Here is a 15,955-nt window from a genome sequence, read left to right as displayed (position 1 = left end):
TGCCTCAGTTACCTCATCTGCAAAATGGGGATTCAATACCTGTTCCTCCACCTACCTAGGCTGTGACCCCCATGTGGGAAAGAGGTTGTATTCAACCTGATTAATCTGCACCTGTTCCAGCACTTAAAACACATAGTAGCACTTAAATAAAATAATAATAATAATAACTTCATCAACAATCGAAACCATCAGGCATCGACTCCCTAAAATCTCCCCTGCTCCTCTCCAAGCCCCCCTCTTCCTCTGCCCTCTTTGACTCTCCTTATATACCCTGCAGTAACTCAAGAAGAGTTACTACTTGCCTCCTCTCTAAATCTACCCCTTCCACCTATGCTTTTGACCCCATTTCTTCATACCTTTCATAAACATCCCCGCTTCTTCCCTCTTGACTGCCATCTTCAACCCTTCGCTTTTTAACGGCTTCATCCCTATTGCTTTCAAACATGCTTATTAACTTCCATCTTAAAAAAACCCCTCCCTTGACCCCACAGTTATCACCTCATCCCCTTCCTACCATCCCTCTCCAAATTTCTTGAGTTGTTTATATTCGCTGTCTCCACCTCCTCTCCTCCAATTTTCTCCTTGATCCCCTCCAATCTGTTTTCCGCCCCCTCCATTCCACAGAAACAGCCCTCTGTAAGGTAACCGGTGACCTTCTTCTCACCAAGTCTGACAGCCTCTACTCTATCCTAATCCTCCTAGACTTCTCAGCTGCCTTTGAATGTAGACCACCTCCTCCTTCTCCTTGAAACGTTATCTAACCTTGGCTTCACTGACACTGTTCTCTCGGTTTCCTCCTATCTCTTTGACAGCTCCTCAATCTTTTTTGCAGGCTTCTCCTCTGCCTCCCACCCTCTGACAGTAGGGGTCCCTCGAGGTTCAGTTCAAGGTTCCCTCTATTCTCCAAATATGCCCACTCCCTTAGAGAACTCATTCATTTCTATGGCTTCAACTATCTCTATGCGGATGATTCCCAGATCTATGTCTCCAGCCCTGATCTCTCTCCTTCCTTGAAGGCCGTATTTCTTCTTCTCATTCATTCATTCATTCATTCATTCATTCATTCATTCATTCATTCATTCATTCAGTTGTATTAATTGAGTGCTTACTGTGTGAACACAGTAATAAGCTCTTGGGAGAGTACAATATAACAATAAACTGACACATTCCTTACTGCCTTCAGGACATCTCCACCTGGATGTCCCGCTGACACCTCAAATTTAACAAATCCCAAACTGAACTCCTTAATCTTCCTACTCAAACCCTGTCCTCCTACTCACTGTCTTTCCCATCATTGTAGACAGTACCACTCTTCTCCCTATTTCACAAGCCCGTAACTTTGGCATAGTCCTTGACTCTTCTCTCTCATTCAACTGACATATTCTATCTGTCACCAAATCCTATAAATTCTATCTTGACAACATTGGCAAAATCCACCCTTTCTTCTCCATTCAAACTACTACCACACTGATAAAAATAATAATTGTGGAACTTGTTAAGCACTTACTATGTGCTAAACACCGTTTAACTGTTGGAGTTAATCAGGTTGGACACAATCCCTGACCCACATGAAGCTCAAAGTCTAAGAAGGAAGGAGTAGGATTTAATCCCCATTTGAAAGATGGGATTACTGAGGCACAAAGCAGTTAAGTGACTTGCCCAAGGTCATACAGCAGACAAGTGGCAGAGCTGGGATTAGAACCTAGGTCCTCTGACTCCCAGGTCCATGCTGTTTCCACTAATCCACACTGATCGAAGCATTTATCCTGTCCCCGCTTGATTACTGCAACTGTCTCCTCTCTGACCTCCCACCCTCCCGTCTCTCCCCACTCCAGACCATACTTCACTCTGCTGCACAGATTATTTTTCTACAAAACCGTTCAATCCACATCTCCCCATTCCTCAAGAACCTCCAGTGGTTGCCCATCCACCTACACATCAAACAGAAACTCCTTACCATGTGCTTTAAAGCACTCAGTTGGCTTACCCCCTCCTACCTCACCTCACTAATCTCCTAGTAAAGCCAAGACTGCACACTTCATTCCTCTAGCTCTAGCCTACCTACTGTGCCCCGATTTTGTCTATCTCTCTGCAGACTCCTTTTCTACATCCTCCCCCTAGCCTGGACCTCCATTCCTCTCCATATATGCCAGACCACCACTTTTCTCCACCTTCAAAGCCTTATTAAGGGCACATCTCCTCAAGGGGCCTTCCTGTAGTAAGCCCTAATTTCCCTGGCTCCCTCTCTCTGCTGCACCATCTGTGCACTTGGGACTGTGATCTTTGGATTTTTGCCCCATCCTCAGCCCCTAGTAATAATAATAATAATGGTATTTGTTAAGTGCTTACTATGTGCCAGGTACTATACTAAGCACTGGGACAGTAATTATGTTCATATCTTTAAATTATACATTATAAATTTATTTATATTAACATCTGTTTCCCCTTCTAGACTGTAAGCTCACAGTGTTCAGGGCATGTTATATTGTACTCTCCTAAGCACTTAGTACAGTGCTCTGCACACAGTAAGCACTCAGTAAATACCATTGATGATGATGATATTTGCTTTATTTGATATTTATATTTGATATTTGCCTCTCCCAACCCCACAGCACTTTTATACATATCTTTGAACTATTTATCATAAATTCTTTATTCATATTAATGTCTTTCTCCCCCTCCAGACTGTAAACTCATTATGGGCAGGGAATATGTCTGCTAATTCTCTTGTACTCTCCCAAGCACTTAAAAAGGTGCTCTGCACATAGCACTCAATAAATACCACTGATTGATTAATAGTAAAAATCAACTTGGATGCTGAAGTTTCCAAGGACCAGAGCACAGAATGGAGTAGGGAGGGAAAAGGTGAGAGAACATCAAAAATGCAGAGGTGAGTCCCAGAATGGGGTAAATGATAGCAACTAAGAATCTATAGCAGGAGTTAGAGGTGGATGATGTGGACTTGGAATGATATGGAGGTGGTGAGATGGTCTGAAATTCATTCAGTAGTATTTATTGAGCACTTACTATGTGCAGAGCACTGTACTAAGTGCTTGGAATGTACAATTCGGTAACAGATAGAGACAATCCCTGCCCAATGACGGGCTCACAATCTAAACGGGGGAGACAGACAACAGAGCAAAACAGAACAAAACAAAAACAAGACAACATCATCAAGATAAATAGAATCAAGGAGATATACACCTTATTAACAAAATAAATAGAGTAATAAATAATATATACAAATGAGCACAGGACTGAGGGGAGGAGGAAAAGCAGAGGGGAGGGGAAGCAGAGGGAAGGGGCGGGGGGGGGGGGGGCCGCGGGGGGGAATTGACCCTGAGGGGAAAAGAGTAGGCTGAATCCTCCACCTAATCCCAAAAGCTGGATGGATTCAAGGAAGGAGAGGCTTCCCTGCTGCTGCTGGCCCCCAGATCATGCCAGGGCATCAGGTGTTTGCACCATATTTAAAGCGGAGAATTGGCGCATAACGCTTTAGTTAGTGGGGAAAGGAGGACTAGAGAAGCAGTGTGGTATAATGGAAAGGGCATGGATCTGGGAGTCAGGGAAACTGGTTTCTAGTTGCTGCTCTGCCTCCTGCCTGCTATGTAACCTTGAGCAAGTCACTTCACTTCTCTGGGCATCACATCATCTGTGTTCAGGCATCTGTAAAATGGGGGTGAAATATCTGTTCTCCCTCTTCCTTAGACAATGAGCCTCCTGTGGGAAAGGGACTGTGTCTGACCTGATTATCTTGTATCTACCCCAGTGTTTGGTACATAGTAAGCACTTAACAAATGCTATTATTATTATTACCATTAGAATTGAAATTTCATGAGTCCTGGTTCAGTATTCTTTCTGGATTGTGTTTCCTCCATATTAAATACATGCTAAAAATTCATCAGTGGAATTGCCTATATTCTCTTGATCGATCGATCAATATATTTAGTGAGTGCCTGCTATGTATACAGCACCATACTTAGCCTTCGAGAGTTTTTCTCCCACGTTTTCTTTTTTGGTTTTAACTCAGAAGGGGTGGATGATTTGGGTGCTCCTGTGTTTGGGTTGGTTTGTAGCAGATCTTGTTGCCCTTTTGAAATTCTCTAGCTCCAGTGTCTCATGTGGCTCTCCAATGCTGTCTACTCAGTAAGCTTTAAAAGCTAAGCATGCAATTCTCACAAGAGAATTGTGCTGCGTACTGTCTTCGGATAGCCTGTTAGTGAAGGGTCATTTATAGCTCAGCTGAAGCTACTAATTTATTTTACATACATCTTCCAATAAATAATTCCATATCCTAGCATTACTATTACTGGACCACAAAGCTGGTAACTTTCAAAAAGGGCAGACTTGAGGAGAGCATCCTTATTTATTGCAACTGAGCATGCCTATCTTTCAAAATGGGCAGAGAGATTTAGGAGTGATAGGAAAGAGAGGCCAGAAAGAATTGGAGGGGGAAATCTTTACTGGGCCAGAGGCCATGCTGTTTGTGTGATAAAACTTAGAGTGTAAACACAGTACAGTTTAATTTTTATTTTAAAATATGTGGCGATTTTGCTGGATGTTAGATATTTACAAGATAAAAGGTAATGAGACACCATATATTTCCCAGCAGAGTGTCCTTGCTAACCTTTCAATTGCTCCCCAAATGCCCTCAGTAACCTCCACTTTAGAATAGATTAGAGGTCTTAATTCTCCTCTTATCACAGACAACACCCAGGGGAATCCAGTCATGTCCTTCTCCGCCCACTCTCCTTTAGAATTTAATTTCCAGATCACATCATAATAGAGCAAAGCAGGCTGGATACTGACACTGGTATGGAGGGAGAGAAAAGGAACAAGAATTGCAAGAAGCCGGGTGCAGTAAGCATGTGGCTATGTATACTCAGGATTTTTTTAAAGAAATGAAATGACAAAGAATATTTAAAAGGTTATCTATCAGTCATCTTTATCAGAATCCCAATTTTGTCCTGTGTAAAGGAAAAATCATTCCTTAAGAATTCTATGTTTTAAAACCTCAAGGTTTTACAAAACAGTCACTAGTGTTTCTAGACCATAAGCTCATTATGGGCAGGAAACATGTCTGCTAATTCTGTCGTACTCTCCCAAGCGCTTAGTACAGTGCTCTGCATGCAGTAAGCGCTCAATAAAAGCCATTGATCGATAGTGATATCCTTCTTGTGGTGGGGTTAAATTGAACCATGATGTAGGCAAATGACTTTAGTCGACATCACACTGGATGCCACTAGTGAAAATGCAAAGACAAGCTGACAGACTGGCATTTGCTCTGAGGTTTAAGATGGCTGAAAAAACATTTTGATGTTTTTCCATTTTAGCCCCTGTCATTAGGTAGATCCACATCCAGCTATTACAGCACCTATTTAATAAAGAAATATTGATTTATAAGAAACCAAGCAAACATTTTAGAAGCAGACTATGGTGCTTTCTTCTGGTATAGTGAAACTCTGAAATGCTGTTGTGCTGATGACCAGTTCTTCGATAGTTGGTGAGGATTGTTGAATTTCTTCCCAGTGAATTGAAAAGTTCTAAGGAGTTTACAGGTCCAAAGGGAACCCTGGAGTTTTATCCAAATGACCCTAGATTCCTTCGCCTCGAAGACATAATTGAGTACATTTTCATCATGACTCTCATTTATAATTTAATCATTTTAAATCCGGAAAAATATTGGCAGTATCTACGTAATAGCCTGTGGATGCTGGACTCTTTGGTAAGTGAAGTGGAAGGTCCTTTGGAAGCCTTGAGTTTCATTCTCAGCTCCAGTTCCACAGTGCTTGATGGTTCCCTACTCTCTATCTCAGTTTCCCCTGCTAATCAATTGGGCTGATCTTGCCTCGTTGTTCAGTGCTTTGAGATGTCAGAGTGGAAGGGACCATGCAAGTGCCAAGTCTGATAATCAGGGGTGGAACTTAGGGGGAGATGGGGAAGTGAGAGCAGGGTGGGTTTCAGGCAGTAATTGAAGTAAGCAATTACCCCACGATGGCAACCAGCAGAGGCTGTGGCATGCCTCTTGACCTTCTCAAAATGGCTGCTGCTTGGGCCATCAGTCGATCAATGATATCTATTGAGCACTTACTTAGTGCAGGGCACTGTACTAAGAGCAGGTGAGAGTACAACACAATGGATTAGGTAGCCACAATCCCTGCCCACAAGGAGCTTACAGTCTAGAGGACATTCAAAGATGAAATTTTTTTCTTTTCTGGTATTTGTGAAGCACTTACTGTGTGCCAGGCACTGTACTAAACTCTGGGTTAGATGCAAGCTGGTCAGTTTGGACACAGTCCGTGTCCCATGGGGGGTGCTTACAGTTTTAATCCCCATTTTACAGATGAGGTATCTGAGGCACAGAGAAGTGAAGTGACTTGTCCAAGGTCACAAAACAGACAAGTGGTGGAGCTGGGAGCCATCATTCTTACCAGACCTGACCTTAACAGCCACCTCACAGCTGCACAGGGTGGCATTGGAGCTGTTGTGCATGCCCCACCCCAGCCACTCCCGCTGATGTTGCACATATGAATTTCTCTAGTGATTCTGCTCTCACTCCACCTCCCCCTAACATCCCCCAACAGCTCCCTGAAATTCATTCATTCAATCAATCATATTTATTGAGTGCCTACTGTGTGCAGAGCACCATACCAAGCGCTTGGGAGAGTACAGTGTAACAATAAACAGACACATTCCTTGTCTATGACAGGCGTACAGGCCTAGAGGACTGAAATGAAGAAATGTCTCTACAAAAGTCTGTTTGTAAATTTACTTAAGTGCCACAGGCTAAGGCGCTGATATCTGTCCCTTCCGCCCCCTTCCCTGGTCCGGAGAACATAATGTCGTGGGGGTGGGCAGTGATGCGAGGAAACCAGAAGTGCATGGATCTGTGAGGTATGGGTTGTTGACTTCAGGAGGCCCTAGGAGGGGGAGACTGCAACCAGCTTGCATACACAGGCAGAGGGGAGCAGGAGCTAGGAGGATTTGGCCATGCTTAAGGGGGGAAAGAAGGAGCCTTGGGCACTTCCAGGGGGGCCAGGAGATTGGGCTCCAGGCTGCAAAGGGGATGAGGGAGTGCGGTGTGTGTGTGTGAGGGAGATGCCCATGTGAACTACAAGCCCGTAATCTTGATGTTATCCTTGACTCCTTGCTCTCATTCAACCCACATATTCAATCCATCACTAAATCCTGTCGATCCCACCTTCACAGCATCACCAAAATCTGCCCTTTCCTCTCCATCCAAACTGATACCGCACTAATCCAATCGCTTATCCTATCTCACCTTGATTAGTGTATCAGCCTCCTTGCTGACCTCCCTGCCTCCTGTCTCTCCCAACTCCAGTGCATACTTCACTCTGCTGACCTGATCACTTTTTTTACAGAAACGTTCAGTCATGTTTCCCCACTCCTCAGGAACCTCCAATGGTTGCCCATTCACCTCCGCATAAAAAACTCCTCACAATTGACTTTAAAGCACTCTCACTTTACCCCCTCCTACCTCATCTCACTATTCTTCTACTACATCCTAGCCTGCACACTTCGCTCCTCTAATGCTAACCTTTTCACTGTACCTCGGTCTCATCTATCTTGCCGCCAACCTCTCGACCACATCCTGCCTCTGGCCTGGAACGCCCTCCCTCCTCAAATCCGACAGACAAATACTCTTCCCTGTTTCAAAGCCTTATTGAAGCCACATCTCCTCCAAGAGGCCTTCCCTAACTAAGCCCTCATTTCCTCTTCTCCCGTTCCCTTCTGCGCCACCCTGACTTGCTCCCTTTATTCATCCCTCCTCCCAGCACCACAGCACTTATGTACATATCTGTAACTTATTTATATTAATGTCTGTCTCCCCCTCTACACTGTAAGCTCACTGTGGGCAGGGAATGTGTCTGTTTACTCTTGTCCTGTACTCTCCCAAGCGCTTAGTACAGTGGTCGGCACAGAGTAAGTGCTCAATAACTGAATGAAATGAATGAACTACTAGCCGGGGTACTGCAGCAGCTCGGTGGGCCAGGGTGGGGCTGCCCGGGAAGTGCTAAGCACTTTGCCTCATCACACTAAGCTCTGCGGGCGGCATGAGGTGCTTGCATCATGCATCTGGAGAGGGCGGCATTTGTGGACTCTTGTCTCAGTGCACATGCCAGGTTGGGGCCTGGCACTGAGTGAAGAGGCAGAAGAAGGGAAGACAGGGCCCCAGAAATGGGTTGGAGTGACTTTCTTCCACCTCTGGCACATGTACCCTATTAATAGTGATAATAGTAATAATAATAACAATAATCACATTTTATAAACGCTTACTGTGTTTCAGGCACTGTTCGAAGCACTGGGGAAGGTATAAGATAATCGGGTCAGACACAGTCCCTGTCCCACACAGGGCTCACACGCTAAGAGGGAGAACAGGTATTGCATCCCCATTTTACAGATGAGGTAGCTGAGGCACAGAGAACTGAAATGATTTTTTTATGGCATTTGTTAAGCGCTTACTATGTGCAAGGCACAGTACTAAGTACTGGGGTAAATACAAGTTAATCGGGTTGGACACAGTCCATATGTCACATGAGGCTCACAGTCTTAATCCCCATTTTACAAATGTGGTTACCGAGGCACAGAGAAGTGAAGTGACTTGCCCAAAGTGATACAGCAGACAAGTGGCAGAGTCAGGATTAGAACCCAGGTCCTCGGATTCCAAAGCCAGTGCTCTTTCCCCACCCCTTCCCCAAGGCAGCTGCCTTGTCTTGTCTTACATCGTCAAGTCGTCTCCTACCCATAGCGACTCCATAGACACATCTCTCCCAGAACGCCCCACCTCCATCTTGCAATCGTTCTGGTTGTGTATCCATAGAATTTTCTTGGTCAAAATACAGAAGTGGTTTAGCATTGCCTCCTTCCACTGAGTAAACTTGAGTCTCCACCCTCGACTCTCTCCCATGCCGCTGCTGCCCAGCACGGGTGAGTTTTGACTTGTAGCAGATTGCCTTCCACTAGCTAGCCACTGGCCAAACTAGGAATGGAATGGGTAGGCCTCTGCTTGACTCTCCCTCCTGTAGCTGAGACTAGTAGAGTACTGGAAACTCTCCTGGTGCCATCCTGAGAAGGGAAGGCAGTTGTAGAAGAAGGGAAAGGCGGAGGTGGCAGAGAGGCCTCCAACCCCATGGCCTACTCCCTGGTCTCCGGATCAACAGTGACCCAGCAGACACCGCTCCTATCCCTCTGAGGAACCTCCAGGGTTGCCACCCTACAGCAACACGAACAGGCTCTTTGGCCAAGACGCTGAGACGCAAGACAGGGTTGGCTTTGGTGCTTTCCCTGAATTCAGGGAGTGGGCTAAATGTTGGAGGCCAGCCCTCTCCCACCTCCCACACACCGCCCCTGTGGCCATGCAAGGAGGGGCGGTATCCGGGTGTCTGCCCCCAATTCCACCATCTTGTAGAGCAGGGTGAAGGCTTGCCTCTCTGGGGTGAGATGAGGAGGAAGAGCCACGCAAAAGCAGTCCTCTGCCTCTGGGCACACCATCAGGGAGTACTACTTCTAACTGCTGCTAATCGTGAAACTCTGTATCAGGTACATTGTGAACTGAAGACCTGATCTCCTTTTAGAGTAAATGCTAACTTTCCCTATTGTGTTCTCCTGTACACATGGGAGTCTGAGAAAGTAATAGGCCCTTGGAGTCGTAAATCACTCCCTCCATCTAGGATCATAAAAGGAAAAAAAAACCCAGGAGGTTAAGCGCGGTGTGAAGGTTACTAATTCTTCTGCTTAATCTAGGAGATGGTAAATGGAATCGGCTTCTCCAGAGAAGTTACTGCGTAGCTGGCCAAGTGCCAGAGTATTGCCAAATTGCTATTGATTGTCAAGCAGGATGTCTGAGTCAGAGATAAGAGAGTTGCTCTTTAGTTCCACTCCATGTTGTGACTAAGGGAAAAAACAGTAATGTGAGTTTTGAAGAGACTAGTGCCGCTCACCAAAATAAAGAGGTTGGGTCCAAAAGCACTAACGGAATGATGATTGTTTTGCCATTATTATTTACAGTATATAAATGAGGAGGGCAAAGAGAAAAGGAAACAGGAGTCTGGTGAAAGGCAGGAAGATAAGCCTGCAAAAGGATCAGATGGACTTTCTTTGTGGTTTTTTTTTCTTTCTTTTTAGTTTTCCTCTTCAGTTCCAGTAACAGCCCCAGCAAGGCCCAGCCCTAGATATTTGTTCACCCTCGGGAAGATTCCTTGGGCTTCTTTTTTTTTTAATGGTATTTGTTAAGCACTTACTGTATACCAGCCACTGTACTAAGCGCTGGAGTTGATACAAACTAATCAGGTTGGACACAGTCCATGTTTCACATGGGGCTCACAACAGTCTTAGTCCTCATTATACAGATGAGGTAACTGAGGTACAGGGAAGTAAAGTGACCTGCCCAAAGTCACACAGCAGACAAGTGGAGGAACCGGGAATAGAATCCAGGTCCTTCTGACTCCCAGGGGTGTGCTCTATTCACTAGGCCACGTTGTTTCTCCTTTGCTCGAGGAGCAGGAGATGGTTTTGGGGGTTAAGGAGCAGAACTACTCACCAGGGCATGAGTTCTACTTCTTAACTCCCACCAGACTGAGCCCAGGACTGCATTTTCTGAGGGTCTGCACTGGATTTTCCCCTGATTGGTGCCCCCTGAAAATTGGCAGTCAGCTTTACCCACCCCTAAAACCAGTTCTGAGTAGCAGCAGATACTCGAGGCCCTCAAGTCGAATTCCTGCCTCACTAAAGTCAGACGGAAGCACTGCATAACTGAGCCGCTGGGCAGTATTAACAATTGGCGAGACACCAGTATTGCCTCTCATTAGTGCACCGCATTTGTGAGGGAGCATAATTACTCAGTCTTCCAGTAAGTGGAATCTTTTCCTTTATGGTTGGCCACAAATAGAGGTGGGTGGGTGTCCATTTCTGAGGAGGCCAGAGGATTTTCAAGGAAGGCAGGATCCCACTTGGTCCCAGGAGGGACTGGAATGATCCTGCTGCCATTCAGGGGTTAAATCTGTGCCTGTGGCTTAGCCAACCCATTTCCTCTTTTCTTTCCCCACAAGGTCTGGGGAGATAGCCTTTCAAATGGGAAATTCAGAGAGCATCCAGCATTTGAAATGGAGTGGATGCAGCCCAAGCAGAGAAGAGCTTGTTTACCCTGGTCATTATGTTTATCCTTCTTCAGTGAGAGTTGCCCATTCTGACATTTTAATTTATATTATTTATATTATTTATATTATATTATATTATAATTAATATATATAATATATAATTATATTATATATTATATTATAAAATAATATATATTATAATATAATCATTTATATTATTCAGTGACCATGGCATAATTTGGCTTTGATTTTTGTTCAGCAATTCTTTTGCAGGGGAGTCACCTTTCCACAATACATATTTTTTTTGTCGATGCCTAACCCTCTCTCTGGACGGGTACTGATCTGTCGTGTCCGCATTTTCATCTTCCTTAGTGAGTTTCTTCCAACATGCGTGAGTCGCTCATCCTAGGGCAGGCAGTGATTAGATCTTGGCCCCTTTTCATCCCCTGCATCTGGCTCACCTTTAAACTCAGCAACAGCTCAAATGCCTTTCCATTTCTCTCTGCTTTTTGATCAATCTCTATACATTTCCACTTTTTAATGTGAAGTCGACCGTTATATAACTGTCTCATGGAACTGTTTCACATAACCGAAGTGCCTGTTGCTATAACTACAATGCTCATAAATTCAGCCCTAACTTAAAATTATGTGTTTTCTAAACTTTTGCATGGAGGGTTGGACTACCTGGCTTTTTTTTTTACCATAGGCAAAGTTCATATCTAGACCCCCAAATCCATAATGTTTATTTTTAAAACTGCACTGCAGAGAGTCAGGCTATATAAAGTCTTGGTTTTCTTTATTTTCTTCATTCCCTGCAGATGTCTAAAAGGTAAAAACTTTTTTTTTCCATGACTGGAGTCATATTCACATTCTACTCTTACTCAGTGAAAGAATTGCCTTGGTACAGACAGAGGAGATTCGGGCAGGATATTGCTGTTAATTTCCTCACAGGCTTATACATACTGGGTTTGATATCTTGTGCTTTTCCATGATTACCAACCCCCTCTCCAGTAGTCTTGTTGAATCTATCTTTCGAACAATTTGAGTTTCTGATTCTTCATTGGAGAGGTTAGAGCCCTAAAAGGATTAAGGTGACTTTGTAAATTTGCATAGAACCTAGATGAGGTTAGGTGAGACTTTCAGGGTGGGCAGATTTGGGGCAAGCCAGAATCTTATTAAAAAGGGAAAGAAAATCCCTCAGCATTGGTACAATTCTTCTTGATGATGATGACAATGATGGTACTTGGTAAGTGCTTATTATGTGTCCAGCACTTTTCTAAGCACTGGTGTAGATGTAAGTCAATCACACTGGATGCAGTCCCTGTCCCCCATGGGGATCACAGTCTAAATTGGAGGGAGGAAGGATATTGAATCTCCATTTTACAGATGAGGAAACTGAGGCACAGAGAAGTGAATTGACTTGCCCAAGATCAGCCAGCAGGCAATTGGCAGAGCTGAGATTAGAACAACACAGGTCCTCTGACTCCCAGGCCTGTGCTTTTTCCACTAGGCCAATCTGCTTCTTCAGGTTACTCTACCCATCATCCCTCTTGGTATTGACCAATCTGTGAGGGAAGAGCTGGTGAATTTTTTCAAGCTGGTTGGAGTTTTGCTGGGCTAATGAATTTGCAGGATATACCTGGGTTATGAGTTATAACTTCATAGCATATCCAACAGTGGAAAGAGCACGGGCTTTGGAGTCAGAGGTCATGAGTTCGAATCCCAGCTCTGCCACTTGTCAGCTGTGTGACTGTGGGCAAGTCACTTAACTTCTCTGTGCCTCAGTTACCTCATCTATAAAATGGGGATTGAGATTGTGAACCCCACGTGGGACAACCTGATTCCCCTGTGTCTACCCCAGCACTTAGAACAGTGCTCTGCACATAGTAAGCGCTTAACAAATACCAAATACCAACATCATCAACCTGTGAGTCGAGGAGGGGTCCGAAAGAGGTGGGCATTTTTTTTCGGATGATTGAGTTCCAAGTTAGCCTCTAAATCATGGTGGTTATTGCCTTGATTCTATTTAGCTGCCATTGTTTTTACGAGATGTTCTTCCCCTTGACTCTATTTATTGCCATTGTTCTTGTCTGTCCGTCTCCCCCGATTAGACTGTAAACCCGTCAAACGGCAGGGACTGTCTCTATCTGTTGCCGTCTTGTTCATTCCAAGCGCTTAGTACAGTGCTCTGCACATAGTAAGCGCTCAATAAATACTATTGAATGAATGAATGAATGACAGCAATTTCTTTGAGTTCCAGGTAGACTTGTGGAACTGTGGAACTGATACTGCAGATTCCACAGTAGCAGATTCTAGAGGACTGTAAAAGTTTCATTTCAAGGATGAAGGTGGAAATACCTCTGAAGGAGTCCCAAGCCCTTGACACATATCGAGAAGCAGTATTGTAGCCAGGAAAACTCAACCACTGGATACATAAATTTGCAATTTGGTGAATCATCCAATGACATCCTTTACTATAAGGATGGTTGAGGCGAGGACAAAAAAAAAAGCCTTGAATGTAGTCTTTGGAATTGACATTATTCAGTGTCTGATTATGGAGGGAACTAAGTTGGATCAGGTGGAGTCACAACATGATCAAAGCTTCCTTTTATTTTGAAACTGATGAAAACTGTGTTTCCTTAGTTTAACTCTGGCTTAATTCCAAATACTTTCCTAATCCGAGTCTGGGGTTAAGGGAATAATAATAGTAATGGTGGGATTTATCAAGCATTTAATGTGTGTCAAGAACTGTGCTAAGTGCTGGGATAGATACAAGATAATTAGATTGAATATAGTCCCTGCCTCACAAGAGGTTTGCAGTTTAAGAATGAGGGAGAAAAGGCATTTTATTCCCATTTCACAGATGACAAAACTGAGGCAGAGAGAAGTCAAGTTGACCTGCCCAATGACACACAGCAGGCAAGTGGTGGAGTCAGGATTAGAACCCGGTTTCCTGACTCTCAATCCCATGTTCTTTCCATTAAACCACACTGCCTCCTAGAAGGGGCTTGGTATATTCTAAACACTGAACTTCCAAGTTTCTTAGAAAATTCAAAGAACCTTCGAAACTGAGACTCAAACCACTTAAGAACGTGGCACCAGAAAAAAGACATACGGCCCGACCTCTCCCTATCCCAGGGTAAATGTACTCAACTCTGAATGACTGTGAACACCCACTGGGGTAAGGGCCTGAAATATGATCAGGGCCTGGGCAATAACAAAGAAAATGGAAAGCATAGTTACTACCCTCAAGGAACTTAAAATTTAATGGGCGAGACTGAACACAAGCATGCATTAGAACACAAATGACAGGAGTTTCTAAGCAAGAAATAACAAAGGGCTGTACCTGGACTCAGTGCTTCCCAGCCCTAAACTAGGATAGGGCAGCTCTCAGCCACAACTCCAGCCCCATGCATTTCCATGGGTGGAAATCTGTGTTTACCAGCCACTACCATTGCTCAAGGTTGTGGAAAAAAATATCAGGGGTTTCCATTTCATTCATTCAGTCGTATTTATTGAGTGCTTACTGTGTGCAGAACACTCCACTAAGCGCTTGGAAAGTACAATTTGGCAACAGATAGAGACAATCCCTACCTAACAACGGACTCCCAGCCTCCCCACCTCAAGTGACTATGGATCATTATCATCATCATCATCATCATCATCATCATCATCACTAACATTTATTGAGTGTCCACAATGTGTGTAACATGGTACTAGGTACTTGAGAATATGCATAGAAAATTGATTTTAAAAGAGTCCCTTCCCATAAAGGAGCTCACGATATGGAGAAGAGAGGGAAGGGAGTGAGGAGTGAAGACAAGCATTCAAACAATTTAATATCAAACAGAGCAGTACGGTGAACCTCCTCCCCTTCTCATTCTCTCTCTCTTTCTCTCTGTCTCACACACACACCCAGAAAAATGGCCCAACATTCTAAATTTCACAAAGGTCTGAACTGTCTACTTCATCGCCCCTCTTCTCCTGTAAGGGAGTGGGACTTAGTCCCACTGAGAAGGTGGCCTGGTGGTTGTCTAAGGCCTTGAGTCCCTGAGCAGCCCAGACTGAGCAGTAAATACATAAAATGTATTGTATTGTATGAAAATGCCATGTTGGAGACAAGAGTAAAAATGAGCTCCTTTTCCCCTCCAATTTGCATGAATTTATTCTTTATAATTAGAATCACCCTCCCAAAGGAAGGGAAATTGACATTTTTAGAGTAACTATTGAACTTTTTAACACCTCACATTTAATATCTAACTCCCATCAGTCAATGTAAATATAATCTTCTGATTTAAGTAAGGAGGTGGATACAATGTGGCTGAAATATGGGGATGTGCTTGTGAATGCAAAGCAGTCATTTAGAAAACCACCAGAACTGGAGGGGAACTGATGTTAAACTAAGCAGCTGTTTGCTTTGATTTCACCCTAGAAGCTTATCAGAGATCATCTCCTCAATCACAGGCACTTAAAAATCTTTGACAATCAATTCATATTCTGCTCTGGGCAAAGAAAAGAACGACTACATTTGCTGCTGTGGAATTTTTCCATTGCCATTTTCAGCTTTGCCCCTCAAAAGCAATACCTGTGTCTTTCATATATTCAGTCTAGCATACAGCATCTGGGGACACTTAATGCAAGTTTGAGAGTAGTGATTTGCTTCCAGAAAACCTATAGGCTACACAGAGTTGTAACATTTGTGGCAAAATACAGGTCTGTCTGCAAGGGGAGGGGCTCAAGCCTGTCCAATATTCCATTACCCATGGGCTCTGGGTGGAAAGAATTGCAGTCATGCTTGGGTCTTTTTCAAAATGACAATGATATAAATTAAGCACGTA

At 44.0% G+C, this 15,955-nt stretch overlaps 1 non-coding gene across 1 annotated transcript; it reads right to left on the bottom strand.

The window, feature by feature from the left end:
• Window positions 1-8,959: 8,959 nt before the first annotated feature.
• LOC114807129 lies at window positions 8,960-9,097 on the bottom strand. Its single transcript, XR_003755182.1, has one exon. It is a non-coding gene; the product is annotated as a small nucleolar RNA SNORA7 (small nucleolar RNA).
• Window positions 9,098-15,955: the final 6,858 nt, after the last annotated feature.

This window comes from Ornithorhynchus anatinus, chromosome X1 (assembly GCF_004115215.2).
Source record: "Ornithorhynchus anatinus isolate Pmale09 chromosome X1, mOrnAna1.pri.v4, whole genome shotgun sequence".
NCBI classification, from domain to species: domain Eukaryota; kingdom Metazoa; phylum Chordata; class Mammalia; order Monotremata; family Ornithorhynchidae; genus Ornithorhynchus; species Ornithorhynchus anatinus.
Note: the sequence above shows the minus strand (reverse complement) of the source record. Positions and strands in the feature narration are given on the sequence as shown.